A 14,167-nucleotide genomic window follows, 5' to 3' on the forward strand; every position below is an offset into this window, starting at 1 on the left:
AGTAGGAATGGAGACGGGATAACCCCTATTGACATCAATGGATCTGGAACTGAGAGGGTGAACAGCTTTAATTTCCTCGACATGAACATCACCGAGGTTCTCATATGGTCTGTACATACCGGCTGTGTGGTGTAAAAGGCATAACAGCATCTCTTTTATCTCAGACAGTTGAAGAAGTTTGGTATGGGCCCCCAAATCCTACGAACTTTCTACAGGGGCACAATTGAGTGCATCTTGACCGGCTGCATCACTACCTGGTATGGGAACTGTACTTCCCTCAATCGCAGGACTCTGCAAAGAGTATTGCGGACAGCCCAGCGCATCTGTAGATGTGAACTTCCCACTATTCAAGACGTTACCGAGACATCACAGCCATTACTGAAACTTGGCTACAGGAGGGGCAGGACTGGCAGCTCAATGTTCCAGGGTTCCGGTGTTTCAGACGTGATAGAGGCAGAGGGATAAAGGGTGGGGGTGTGGCTTTGCTAGACAGAGAAAATATTATAGCAGTGCTTCGGCAGGACAGATTAGAGGGCTTGTCTACTGAGGCCATGTGGGTGGAGCTGAAAAAACTGGAAAGGTATGACTACGTTAATAGGGTTGTATTATAGACCACCCAAGTCAGTGAGAATTGGAGGAACAAATATGCAGAGAGATAACAGACAACTGCAGGAGATAGAAAGTTGTGATTGTAGGGGGTTTTAATATTCCACACATTGATTAGGACTCCCATACTGTTAAAGGTCTAGATGTGTTAGAGTTTGTAAAATATGTTTAGGAAAGTTTTCTAAATCAATATATAGATGTACCAGCTGGGGAGGATGCAACATTAGATCTCATATTAGGAAATGAATTAGGGCAGGTGACACAAGTGTGTGTAGGGGAACACTTTGGTTCCAGTGATCATAACGCCATTAGTTTCAACTTGATCATGGATAAAGATAGATCTGGTCCTCGGGTTGAAGTTCTAAACTGGAAAAAGGCCAAATTTGAAGAAATGAGAAAGGATCTAAAAAGCGTAGATTAGGACAGGTTGTTCCCTGGCAAGAATGTAATTGTTAAGTGGGAGGCCTTCAAAGGAGAAATTTTGAGAGTGCAGAGTTTGTATGTTCCTGTCAGGATTAAAGGCAAAATGAATAAGAATAAGGAACCTTGGCTCTTGAGGGATATTGGAACTCTGATAAAGAAGAAGAGAGAGATGTATAACATGTATAGGCAACAGGGAGGAAGTAAGATGCTTGAGGAGTATAAAAAGAGTAAGAAAATACTTAAGAAAGAAATTAAGAGGGCGAAAAGAAGACATGAGGTTGCTTTGGCAGTCAAGGTGAAGGATAATCCTAAGAGGTTCGACAGGTATGTTAAGAGCAAAAGGATAGTAAGGGATAAAATCGATCTTCTTGAAGATCAGAGTGGTTGGTTATGTATGGAACCAAAAGAAATGGGAGAGATATTAAATGGGTTTTTTGCATCTGTATTTACTTAGGAAATTGGAATGGAGTCTATGGGAACAAGGCAAACAAGTAGGGAGGTCATACTTATACAGATTAAAGAGGAGGAGGTACTTGCTGTCTTGAGGCAAATCAGAGTAGATAAATTCCCAGGACCTGACAGGGTATTCCCTCGGACCTTGAAGGAGACTAGTGTTGAAATTGCAGAGGCCCTGGCAGAAATATTTAAAATGTCGATATCCATGGGTCAGGTGCTGGAGGATCGGAGGATATCTCATGTAGTTCCGTTGTTTAAAAAAGGCTCAAAAAGTAAGCTGGGAAATTATAGGCCGGTAAGTTTGATATCGGTAGGTGGTAAAATATTGGAAGGAATACTAAGAGATAGGACCTACAAGTATTTGGATAGACAGGGACTTATTAGAAAAAGCATGGCTTTGTGCATGGTAGGTCATGTTTAACCAATCTATTAGAGTTTTTCGAGGAAGTTACCAGGAAAGTGGATGAAGGGAAGGCAGTGAATGTTGTAGATATGGACTTCAGTAAGGCCTTTGACAAGGTCCCACATGGGAGGTTAGTTAGGAAGATTCAATCACTAGGTATACATGGAGAGGTAGTAAATTAGATTAGACATTGGCTCAATGGAAGAAGCCAGAGAGTGGTAGTGGAGAATTGCTTCTCTGAATGGAGGCCTGTGACTAGTGGTGTGCCACAGGGATCAGTGCTGGGTCCATTGTTGTTTGTCATCTATATCAATGATCTGGATGATAATGTGGCAAATTGGATCAGCAAATTTGCTGATGATACAAAGATTGGAGGTGTAGTGGACAGTGAGTAAGGTTTTCAAAGCTTGCAGAGGGATTTGGACCAGTTGGAGGAATGGGCTGAAAAATGGCAGATGGAGTTTAATGCGGACAAGTGTGAGGTATTGCACTTCGGAAGGTCAAACTAAGGTAGAACATACAAGGTAAATGGTAGAACACTGGTGCAGTAGAAATGGTGCAGTAGAACAGAGGGATCTGGGAATACAGATACATAATTCCCTAAAAGTGACGTCACAAGTAGATAGGGTCATAAAGAGAGCTTTTGGTACACTGGGCTTTATAAATCAAAGTATTGAGTATAAGAGTTGGAATGTAATGGTGAGGTTGTATAAGACATTGGTGAGACTGAATTTAGAGTATTGTGTGCAGTTTTGGTCATCTATTTACAGGAAGGATATTAATAAGGTTGAAAGAGTGCAGAGATGGTTTACAAGGATGTTGCTGGGACTTGAGAAACTGAGTTACAGAGAAAGGTTGAATAGGTTAGGACTTTATTCCCTGGAGCGTAGGAGAATGAGGGATAATTTGATAGAGGTGTATAAAATTCTGATGGGTATAGATAGAGTAAATGCAATCAGGCTTTTTCCACTGAGGCTAGGGGAGAAAAAAACCGGAGGTCATGGGTTAAGGGTGAAGGGGGAAAAGTTTAAAGGGAACATTAGTGGGGGGCTTCTTCATGCAGAGAGTGGTGGGAGTGTGGAATGAGATGCCAGATGAAATGGTGAATGCCGGCTCACTTTTGACATTTAAGAAAAACTTGGACAGGTATATGGATGAGAGGGGTTTGGAGGGATTTGGCCCAGGGGCAGGCCAATGGGACTAGGCAGAAAAATGGTTCAGCACAGCTAAGAAGGGCCAAAAGGCTGTAATGTTCTATGGTTCTATGGTTCTAGGTGCGTAAAAAGAGCCTGAAGGATCATTGGGACCAGAGTCACAGCAACCACAAACTGTTCCAGCTGCTACCATCCGGGAAATGATACCGCAGCATAAAAGCCAGGACCAACAGGCTCCAGGACAGCTTCTTCCACCAGGCCATCAGACTGTTTAATTCATGCTGACACAACTGTATTTCTATGTCATATTGACTATCCTGTTGGACGTAATATTTATTATAATTTACTATAAATTGCATGTTGTACATTCAGACGGAGACGTAACATAAAGATGTTTACTCCTTATGTTAGCTTCTTTGCTTCGGCTATCCATCGATTTTCCATGATGACTGAGGCCTAGGCAAGGTTGTATAGGAGAATGGCAGTTGCCCATGCTGCAAGTGACCCTCTCCATGCCACCGATGTTGTCCAAGGGAAGGGCACTAGGCCGATACAGCTTGGCACCAGTGTCATCGCAGAGCAATCTGTGGTTAAATGCCTTGTTCAAGGACACAACACACTGCCTCAGCTGGGGCTCGAACTAGTGACCTTCAGATCACTACTAGACCAACGCCTTAGCCACTTGGCCACATGCCAACACTCACTCCTCAAGTATGTGAAGGTTGTTAAGTAATAAAGTCAATTCAATTCAGTTCAAAACCCTGTCTTAATTCCTCTAACTATTCAATCTCTTATCACTACTGCAGCCCTTGTAACCTCACTTCTGAGCCACTGTGCTAGACTCAGTGCCGAAGACCCGGTCTCTGCGGCTCTCCCAGTAGGCCATCTCCCTCAGTAGTATCCAAAGTGGTGTACTTATTATCGAGGGGAATGTCCACAGAGGCACACTGTACTGGCTGCCCATTTCCATTTCTTCTCCAGACAGTCACCAGCCTCCAGCTGACTCTTTCCTTGTAGCTCCTATCTACCACTTCCTCAGTCTCCCACATGAGCTGAAGATCCAGCTTTTTAACATGTTTTCTGAGGAGCTGCACCTGGTGCAGATGTGGTTATTTGGGAGGCTGGAGACTTCCCAGAAATCCCACACCTCATAGAAAGAACATAACAAAGCCCCTGAAGCCATTCTGTGCTCTCACAGACAGGGAATAAATAATACAGAAGAAGGAGAAGATGCTGACTAGATAGTTACCTTACCCAAACCTGATCTTGCTTCGGCCTAATGAACCAAAGCCCAAACTAATGCTGACCAACTCACACATGGCAGCTCCAGCAATGGCTGCTTTCTTACGCCTGCCACATTTTTATTTGCATTTGCTAATGAATCCTGTTCACTTGGAAATAGCTTGAGAATTGTGGAAAATTGGCACTCTAGCATTGGACTTCAGTGTTTAACGTTGGAATGCCCCACCCACCATGGACATTCTCTCTTGTCCTCTCTCCCATCGGGCAGAAGATATCGGAGTCTGAAAGCACTTACCACCAGATTCAAGGACAGCTTCTACACCACTGTATAAGATTTTTAAATGATTTGCATACAAGAAAATGGACTCTTAACCTTACAATCTACCTTTTATGATTTTGCACCTTGTTACTTACCTAAACTGCGCTTTCTCTGTAGTGGTTGCACAGAAATAGAACAAGTTAGACGAATAACAATGCAGAATAATGATTTGATCTCTATAAACAGGAAACAAGAGAATCCATTCATCTTATCTCAATACACATGAAAAAAAATCAATACCAATACCAATAACATTCTGATATTTAACAGATGAAATGGCCTGGGAGCCTGGCATGTAACTTCTAGGCTTTCACTGTAAATTCCTGACCATTATTTCATGATGGCCAGATAACCTACTGGTCTGTGTGATGATGCTGAGTTAAAAAAGACAGGATACATTTCCTACTATTTGAAAACTGGTCTCATAGGATCTTTCATTTACACCTGAGGGGATATAGAGGTCTTTGATTTAACATCTCTGCTGAAGGGTTACACAACCAATAGAGACACACACACACAAAATTCTGGAGGAACTCAGCAGGTCAGGCAGCATCTATCGAAATGAGTGAACAGTCAACATTTTGAGCCAAGACCCTTCTTCAGGTTTGGAAAGGAAAGGGGAAAACACCAGAATAAAAAGGTGGGAGGAGGGGAAGGGGGAAAGATAAAGGTGATAGGTGATGCCTGCTGGGAAGGAAAGGCAAATGGCTGGAGAGGAAGGATTCTGATGGGAGAAGAGAGGAGAGCATGGGAGAAAGGGAAGGAGGAGTGAACACAAGAGGAGATGAGAAGCAGGTGAGAAGAGGTAAGAGCCTGAGTGGGGAATAAAAGAAGAGGGGAAGGGGAGGAAATTTTTTTTTACCTGAAGGAAAAATCAATATTCATGCCATCAGGTTGGAGGCTACCCAAACAAAACCAATAGTGTGGCATGCAATGGGATGTCAGCCAAAATGCTTGTGCTTAAGTCTTTGAAGCAGGGCATGAACACAAAACCTTCTGAAGCATTTAAAGTGAGAGATCTACTAACTGATCCACAGATGGCACTATAAAGAAACCAAAGAGTAACAGGAAGCAAAGACGCATCTGGATGTCTCCTTTTTCTCAAGTTGGCCACAAAAAGCCTGCGTGAGTGGAGCATCAGCAATCGTGGCATCAGCCTGCTCAAGGGTAATTCATTCCCTGTCCCTAACCACACGTTTCGATACATTTTAACCCCACACCAGTCTTCTGCAGCAAACTTCTGAGATTTCAGTGATCTTCTGCCCATATGTTTCTTTCATTATATTACATAAAATGAATAGTGCTTTGGTGTCCTTCAGCTCTACACATAAAACATAAATGTTTTCCCTTTGCAATAACAAGGATTTTTTATGCATAATTATTTCCCCTGATGCCATTGCAATTAACTAAAAATTGAAATGCATTGAAGAAATTATATGTACCTGCCTTATAATAGAGTGGTAATATAATTTTGAGCAGAATTTATTTGGATGCTATCGAATAAGTTACTGACCGGTAAGACCATTCCCTCTACCAATGTCAGTGTTTTCTACTCATACGTTGCTGGCCTAACTGCATTCATTATACATATTGTTCAACTTTAAACAACCAGTTTACTGTATGTGTCATATTGCTGGCATTCTTACTGCCACTGACTTAGATTCTGTTTCAATTTATATTGCAGTTATGGTGCAAAGTCAGTTACCACAAGCAGATTGTACTGAAATGTGCAGCCTGTATCTTTCATAAGCAGGAGCTAAAATGCATTCTTTAATTATAGCATGGGATGTGAAAAATCCTTTCTATTTCTATTCCAAAACCTGGGAAATCCTGTTAACCTATTCGGTGTAGCACATAATTCATAAATATAATTAATTGCAAGTTAGTAAATGTTAAGCAAAACTTTACCTTCCATCTGAGCATTTTGCAGCCTTCTGGACTTAATATTGGAATTCTACAACTTTGGTTAATTTGATTGCTCAATTTATACCAAATGTCCATCTGTGATTTTTTGGATGAAATTCCCAACTTTATTTTGTTTTATTTTCTCTAGGAATGGAGGACATGCACAACCTGATCAACCAGGTGTGTCTTCCTGCTCTGCTTTTTCCAGCGCAAAATCCTTTGTCTATGCTGTCACTATCAGGCGCTTCAGACCAGTTCAGAAGCATGGTGAAAACCTGGCCAGCAGGAGCCATCTCTGCTCTTCAAGACTGCTTTGAGCACACTGACTGGCACATGTTCAGGGAGGCTGCAACCGATGGTGACTCTACCAACTTAGAGGAGTACACAGCATCAACGACCAGCTACATCAGCAAGTGCATTGATGATGTTACTCTGTCCAAGACCATCACTACACATGCCAACCAGAAGCCATGGATGACTACAGAGGTGCGTGCGCTGCTGAGGTCCCGCGACTCTGCCTTCAGAGTAGGCGACAAGGCAGCTCTAACAACAGCGAGGGCCAAACTGTCCCGAGCCATCAGAGGGGCAAAGCATGCACATGCCCAGCTAATCCATAGTTATTTTCAGGACAGCGGTGACACGTGGCGCATGTGGAAGGGCATCCAGGACATCACCAATTACAAGACAACATCACCTGACTGTGCAGGTGATGCCTTCCTCCCAAATGCACTGAATAACTTCTACACCCAGTTTGAGGCGGAAAATGACGTGGCGGCAAGGAAGTCCACCCCTCCTATAAATGACCAGGTGCTGTGTCTCTCCATGGCCGACGTGAGAAGAACCCTGTGCAGGGTCAACCCTGGTAGAGTGCTCAGAGGATGTGCAGACCAGCTAGCAGATGTTCTCACTGACATCTTCAACATCTCCCTGAGCAGTGCCACCGTTCCAACGTGTTTCAAGGCCGCCACCATCGTCCCCGTGCTGAAGAAGTCTTCAGTGTCCTGCCTAAATGACTACTGTCCTGTTGCACTTACATCCATCATCATGAAGTATTTCGAGAGGCTCATCATGAGGCATATCAAGACCCTGCTGCCCCCCTTACTGAACCCCCTGCTGTTTGCGTACCATCCCAACCGCTCAACAGATGACGCCATTGCCACCACCCTCCACCTGGCCCTAACTCACCTGGACAAAAAGACACAATACGTTCGGATGCTGTTCATAGACTTCAATTCAGCAGTCAACACCATCACACTGAGCACGGGGGCTCCCCAGGGCTACGTGCTCAGTCCACTGCTGTTCACTCTGCTGACCCACGACTGTTGCAAAACGCAACTCGAACTATATCATCAAGTTCGCCGATGACACAACCATGGTGGGTCTCATCAGCAAGAACGACGAGTCAGCATACAGAGAGGAGGTGCAGTGGCTAACAGACTGATGCAGAGCCAACAACCTGTCTCCTAAAGTGAACAAAACAAAAGGGATGGTTGTTGACTTCAGGAGGGCATGGAGCAACCACTCCCTACTGAACATCGACAGCTCCTCAGTAGAGATCATAAACAGCACCAAATTCCTTGGTGCTCACATGACAGAGAATCTCACCTGGTCCCTCAACACCAGCTCCATAGCAAAGAAAGCCCAGCAGCGTCTCTACTTTTTGCAAAGGCTGAAGGAAGTCCATCTCCCACCCCCACCTCCCCTATCCACATCACATTCTACAGGGGTTGTACTGAGAGCACCCTGAGCAACTGCATCACTGCCTGGTTCGGAAATTGCACCATCTCGGCTTGCAAGACCTTGCAGCGAATAGTGAGGTCAGCTGAGAAGATCATCGGGGTCTCTCTTCCTGCCATCATGGACATTTACACTACACGCTGCATCTGCAAAGGAAACAGCTTTATGAAGGACTCTATGCACCCCTCATACAATCTCTTCTCCCTCCTTCCGTCTGGGAAAAGGCTACAAAGCCTTCGGGCTCTCACAACCAGACTACGTAAGAGTTTCTTCCCCCAAGCTAACAGACTTCTCAATACCCAAAGCCTGGACTGACACCTTGCCCTACTGTCCTGTTTATTATTTATTGTAATGCCTGCACTGTTTTTGTGCAATTTATGTAGTCCTGTGTAGGTCTGTAGTCAAGTGTAGCTTTCTCTGTGTTTTTTCTTATTACGTAGTTCAGTCTAGTTTTTGTACTGTGTCATGTAACCCATGGTCCTGAAAAACGTCTCATTTTTACTATGCACTGTACCAGCAGTTATGGTCGAAATGACAATAAAAGTTGACTTGACTTGACTTGACTTGAATCAAACCACTCTCATTTGTTCATCCACCAGCTACCATTGCTTATAGTTTTTCCCCATGGTGACCCTGGTTTTACCTTTTTGAAGGTATTCCCCTCCCTCAGCCTCCCTGCAACTTTTTGCTTCTGTCTGCTTTCCAGTTCTAATGAAGGATCTCCAACCAAGAACATTAACTCTGTTTGTCTTCCCACAGATGCAGCCTGACCTGTTGAGTACTTATAGACAATAGACAATAGGTGCAGAAGTAGACCATTCAGCCCTTCGAGCCTGCACCGCCATTTTGAGATCATGGCTGATCAACTACTATCAATACCTGGTTCCTGCCTTGTCCCCATATTCCTTGATTCCCCTATCCATAAGATACCTATCTAGCTCCTTCTTGAAAGCATCCAGAGAATTGGCCTCCACTACCTTCCGAGGCAGTGCATTCCAAACCCCCACAACTCTCTGGGAGAAGAAGTTTTTCCTTAACTCTGCCCTAAATGACCTACCCCTTATTCTCAAACCATGCCCTCTGGTACTGGACTCTCCCAGCATCTGGAACATATTTCCTGCCTCTATCTTGTCCAATCCCTTAATAATCTTATATGTTTCAATCAGATCCCCTCTCAATCTCCTTAATTTCAGAGTGTACAAGCCCAGTCTCTCTAACCTCTCTGCATAAGACAGTCCAGACATCCCAGGAATTAACCTTGTGAATCTACGCTGCACTTCCTCTACAGCCAGGATGTCCTTCCTTAACCCTGGAGACCAAAACTGTACACAATACTCCAGGTGTGGTCTCACCAGGGCTCTGTACAAATGCAAGAGGATTTCCTTGCTCTTGTACTCAATTCCCTTTGTAATAAAGGCTAACATTCCATTAGCCTTCTTCACTGCTTGCTGCACTTGCTCATTCACTTTCAGTGACTGATGAACAAGGACTCCTAGATCTCTTTGTATTTCTCCCTTACCTAACTCTACACCATTCAGATAATAATCTGCCTTCCTGTTCTTACTCCCAAAGTGGATAACCTCACACTTATTCACATTAAACATCTGCCAAGTATCTGCCCACTCACCTAGCCTATCCAAGTCACCCTGAATTCTCCTAACATCCTCATCACATGTCACACTATCAGCCAGCTTAGTATCATCAGCAAATTTGCTGTTGTTATTTTTAATGCCTTCATCCAAATCGTTGACGTAAATTGTAAACAGCTGTGGTCCCAATACCAAGCCCTGTGGCACCCCACTAGTCACCACCTGCCATTCCGAGAAACACCCATTCACCACTACCCTTTGCTTTCTATCTGCCAACCAGTTTTCTATCCATGTCAATGTCTTCCCCCCGATGCCCTGAGCTTTGATTTTACCCACCAATCTCTGATGTGTGACCTTATCAAATGCCTTCTGAAAATCGAGGTACACTACATCCGCTGGATCTCCCCCGTCTAACTTCCTGGTTACATCCTCGATAAACTCCAACAGATTAGTCAAGCATGATTTACCCTTGGTAAATCCATGCTGGTTCAGCCCGATCCTATCACTGCTGTATAGATATACCACTATTTCATCCTTAATAATGGACTCTAGCATCTTCCCCACCACCGATGTCAGGCTGACAGGTTGATTGTTTTCTCCCTCCCTCCTTTCTTAAAAAGTGGGATAACATTAGCCATTCCCAATCATCTGTCCTCCCACTCACCTTAGCTCTGTCATACTTCCTTTTTTTTAATGCTATACAATCTCTGACTTCCTTTGTCAACCACTGTGGCCCCTTTCCTCCCTTTGAATCCTTCCTTCTCTGGGGGATGAACTGATTTTGCACCTTGTGCATTATTCCCAAGAATACCTGCCATTGCTGTTCCACTGTCTTTTCTGCTAGGCCATCCTTCCATTTAACATTGGCCAGCTCCTCCCTCATGGCTCCATAGTTTCCTCTGTTTAACTGCAACACTGACACCTCCGAGCTGCCCTTATCCTTCTCAAATTGCAGATAAAAACTTATCACATTATGATTACTACCTCCCAATGGCTCCTTTACTGCAAGATCGCTTATCAAATCCTGCTCATTACATAACACTAAATCCAGAATAGTGTCCCTGGACGGCTGTCATACAAGCTGTTCCAAGAATGCATCCCGTAGGCACTCTACAAACTCCCTATCCTGTGGTCCAGCACCAACCTGATTCTCCCAGTTCACCTGGATGTTGAAATCCCCCATAACTACTGCGACATTACCTTTGCCACATGCCAATGTTAACTCCCTATTCAACTTGCACCCAATATCCATGCCACTATTTGGTGGCCTGTAGACAACACCCATTTGGGTCCTTTTGCCCTTACTGTTCCTCAGTTCTATCCACGCAGACTCTACTTCTCCTGACCCTAAGTCCCCCCTTGCAAAGGACTGAATCTTATTCCTCACCAACAGGGCCACCCCACCCCCTCTGCCCACATTTCTGTCCCTACAATAGCACATATACCCTTGTACATTCATTTCCCAGGTCTAATCTCCCTGCAGCCATGTTTCCGTTATCCCAACAACATCATAGTTACCCATTCGCACCTGGGTTTCAAGCTCATCCGCCTTATTTCTGACACTTCGTGCATTCAGATATAGAATTTTTAGCCCATTTCTCCTCTCTCTGTTTGAATCGCTGCCTATTGTGCTTAACCCAGCTCCCCAAATTCCCATCGGGCTTGTTACGGATTCAAGCAACAATAAATATATGAGTTAGGCAGGGGTCTATATAACAAATAACACGTTTATTAAAAACTGAAAACAAACCCCCCCCCCCCCCAAAAGTAAACAAACCACTCACGTAACCGAAAATCAACTGCTGTGTGGCAGCTTAAACAGTTCTTAAAGCAATGAAGCTTAAACAGTTCTTAAAGCGATGTTGCAAAAACAGTTCTTCAAAGTAGTATTGCAAAAGTTCAAAATGCTCACAGTCCATTTAAGGGAGAGACTTTTTTAAGACAATTTAAATTCTCTTTCACGTCGTGTTGCTTCGGTTCCCAAATTGAACTTTTCCCACGAAGAATTTACGTAGATTGACAAATGGAACGGCTTAAAGGCACTGACCTTTCCTTTATAGAACTGTTCCCAATCCTTTCTGCTATTTCACAGGGATTAACATGAGAACAGTCAACGAATTCCTTCCGAATGAAGATCAAACAAGGTCGAACCTGTTTCACCGTCAAAATCGATTTCCCTCGATCTTTTAACTCCCAAACTCCGATCTTCACTCTCCACTGATTCTCAATTAGCAATATTATACAGAAACTGCTGGCAATGACCTTTTAAACTTTAGGCATTAGATAAAACTTCATCTTTCAACTAAACTGCGTCATAACATTAAATCACGCAGTGGCATGAAGTCAACATGGCAAATCCAGCCACGAACTGCCCCTCCTCACAGGGAGGGGGTCCTCCTTTTTTTTACCCTGTAAAAAAAACCTGTCACATGACCTCTACTGGCAGGAAAATGGCGTCACTCCACCATCACAAGACCATTACCTCAAGTCCAGTATAGCTTCAACACCTGTCACGTGACAAGTACACCACTGTCACGTGTCACGGGTACGTAACAGGCTATACGCCCCTAGAATTTTGTTGTCCTTCTTAAATTTACTTATTCTTTCAACACATTTAACTCCACGTTCCGTCAGACCATCCCTCTGTACATGTGTCCTCCTTATCACTTGTTCTGCCTCACCTTTCTCTACTACACTCTTAATATTCCGGAACCGTGCAGTCCCCACCTGTCCTTTATTCTTCCTCTCGCTATCCTCTCTCACATTGTGGATCCCCGCCCCCTGCAAATTTAGTTTAAACCCCCCCAAGAAGCAATAGCAAACTTCCCTGCAAGAATATTAGTACCGCTCCAGTTCAGATGTAAACAGTCCCTTCGGAACACATCCCACCTTCCCTGGAGCAAAGCCCAATTATCTACAAACCTGAAGCCTTCCCTCCTGCACCATCCTCTCAGCCACGTATTAATCTTTATAATCTTTCTGTTCCTTGCCTCACTCGCACGTGACACAGGTAGCAATCCTGAGCCAGGTAGCAATACTTCTAGCATTTCTGTTCTCATTACCCTGAACCAAACTGACCTATTGAATAAAAATGTAATAAACAATGAAGATAAATTTAGAAGTTATTTTCTACATTGGCATATGAAGTCCCTGTGCCTGGTAACTGAATATAATAGAAATAAGGATACTGAACATACTCCTATATACCGTATGTTAGACTAAAACACTTTTGAATAAAGCTATCAATCAATCAATCCCGTTCAAAGACACATTTTGTTTTCTATCTAGTCAATAAACAAGTTTGTATCACTGTAGAATTGTTGACATTTCAAACTGTATATTTTGAAGCATACAAAAAAACTTTGAATATCATTTTGAATGAAGTTTCCATGAACTTTAGGATGTGAAAAAGGTAAAGAAGGATTTGCTGTCTTTCAACCTCAAGATATCTGATAATGATTTAAGGCGAACAAATATTAGACAAGTGCAGGGACAACTTTCCTGCTCTTAGTCAAGACAAGGTCAAAGTTTCTTTCATATCCCATTAGGGACCAGATAATATTTTGGTTTAATGCTTTGTTGAAAGGCAGCCCCCTCAAAAATGTATCTGCCTTCGCTAGAGCAATGAGAATACAACATTTATCTCTAACTTCTATTCTTTGACAATCGGCAGTAATGAAAACATTCCCAAGCCTAATTAAAATGATTTGGAATTCAAAAAGGATATAAGCATTATCATTCAAAGGGCTGATCAGTACCTAAAAATAAGCCTTGTGTGCTGGCTGATATACATATCAGTGAATAGACTTAAAGCTCACAGAGATCAAAATATATTTAAAACTCACAGCCTTCAACATTAACTTTAATGATTAATGGGGCAAATAGTTATTGCCAAAATACTATTGTTATGCAAATTATATTAAAATAGAGTCTTCAAAATCATCACAGTAATCACTTATTTTAAGCTTAATATTGACCATTCAGGCACCTCAGTGATTTTTTTTAGAGTGACATTCAATTAAATAAAACCAAGACAAATGCCCTCTTCCTCCTCTCCCTCCCCTCCTGTTGCTTCGCTCCTGTTAAAAAAAAACATAGTTCTTTTTCTATGTTAAACTCATCCTATATTGTACCTCGGGCACAAAAACATTGCTTATCTAACTTAAACACTAATTGCATAAATAGACAAGGGGAAGAGAGGACGAGATTGTCAAGCCTCTAGATGGAATTGGCATTGAATGAAAATAATTTAGATTTTGCAGAGTCGAAGTTAGTGAATGTTATATCAATTAACCCCTTTAAAGTGTAACTGTTTGCCTGATGGGACTAAGCT

Source organism: Hypanus sabinus, chromosome 11 (genome assembly GCF_030144855.1).
Source record: "Hypanus sabinus isolate sHypSab1 chromosome 11, sHypSab1.hap1, whole genome shotgun sequence".
Taxonomy (NCBI): Eukaryota; Metazoa; Chordata; class Chondrichthyes; order Myliobatiformes; family Dasyatidae; genus Hypanus; species Hypanus sabinus.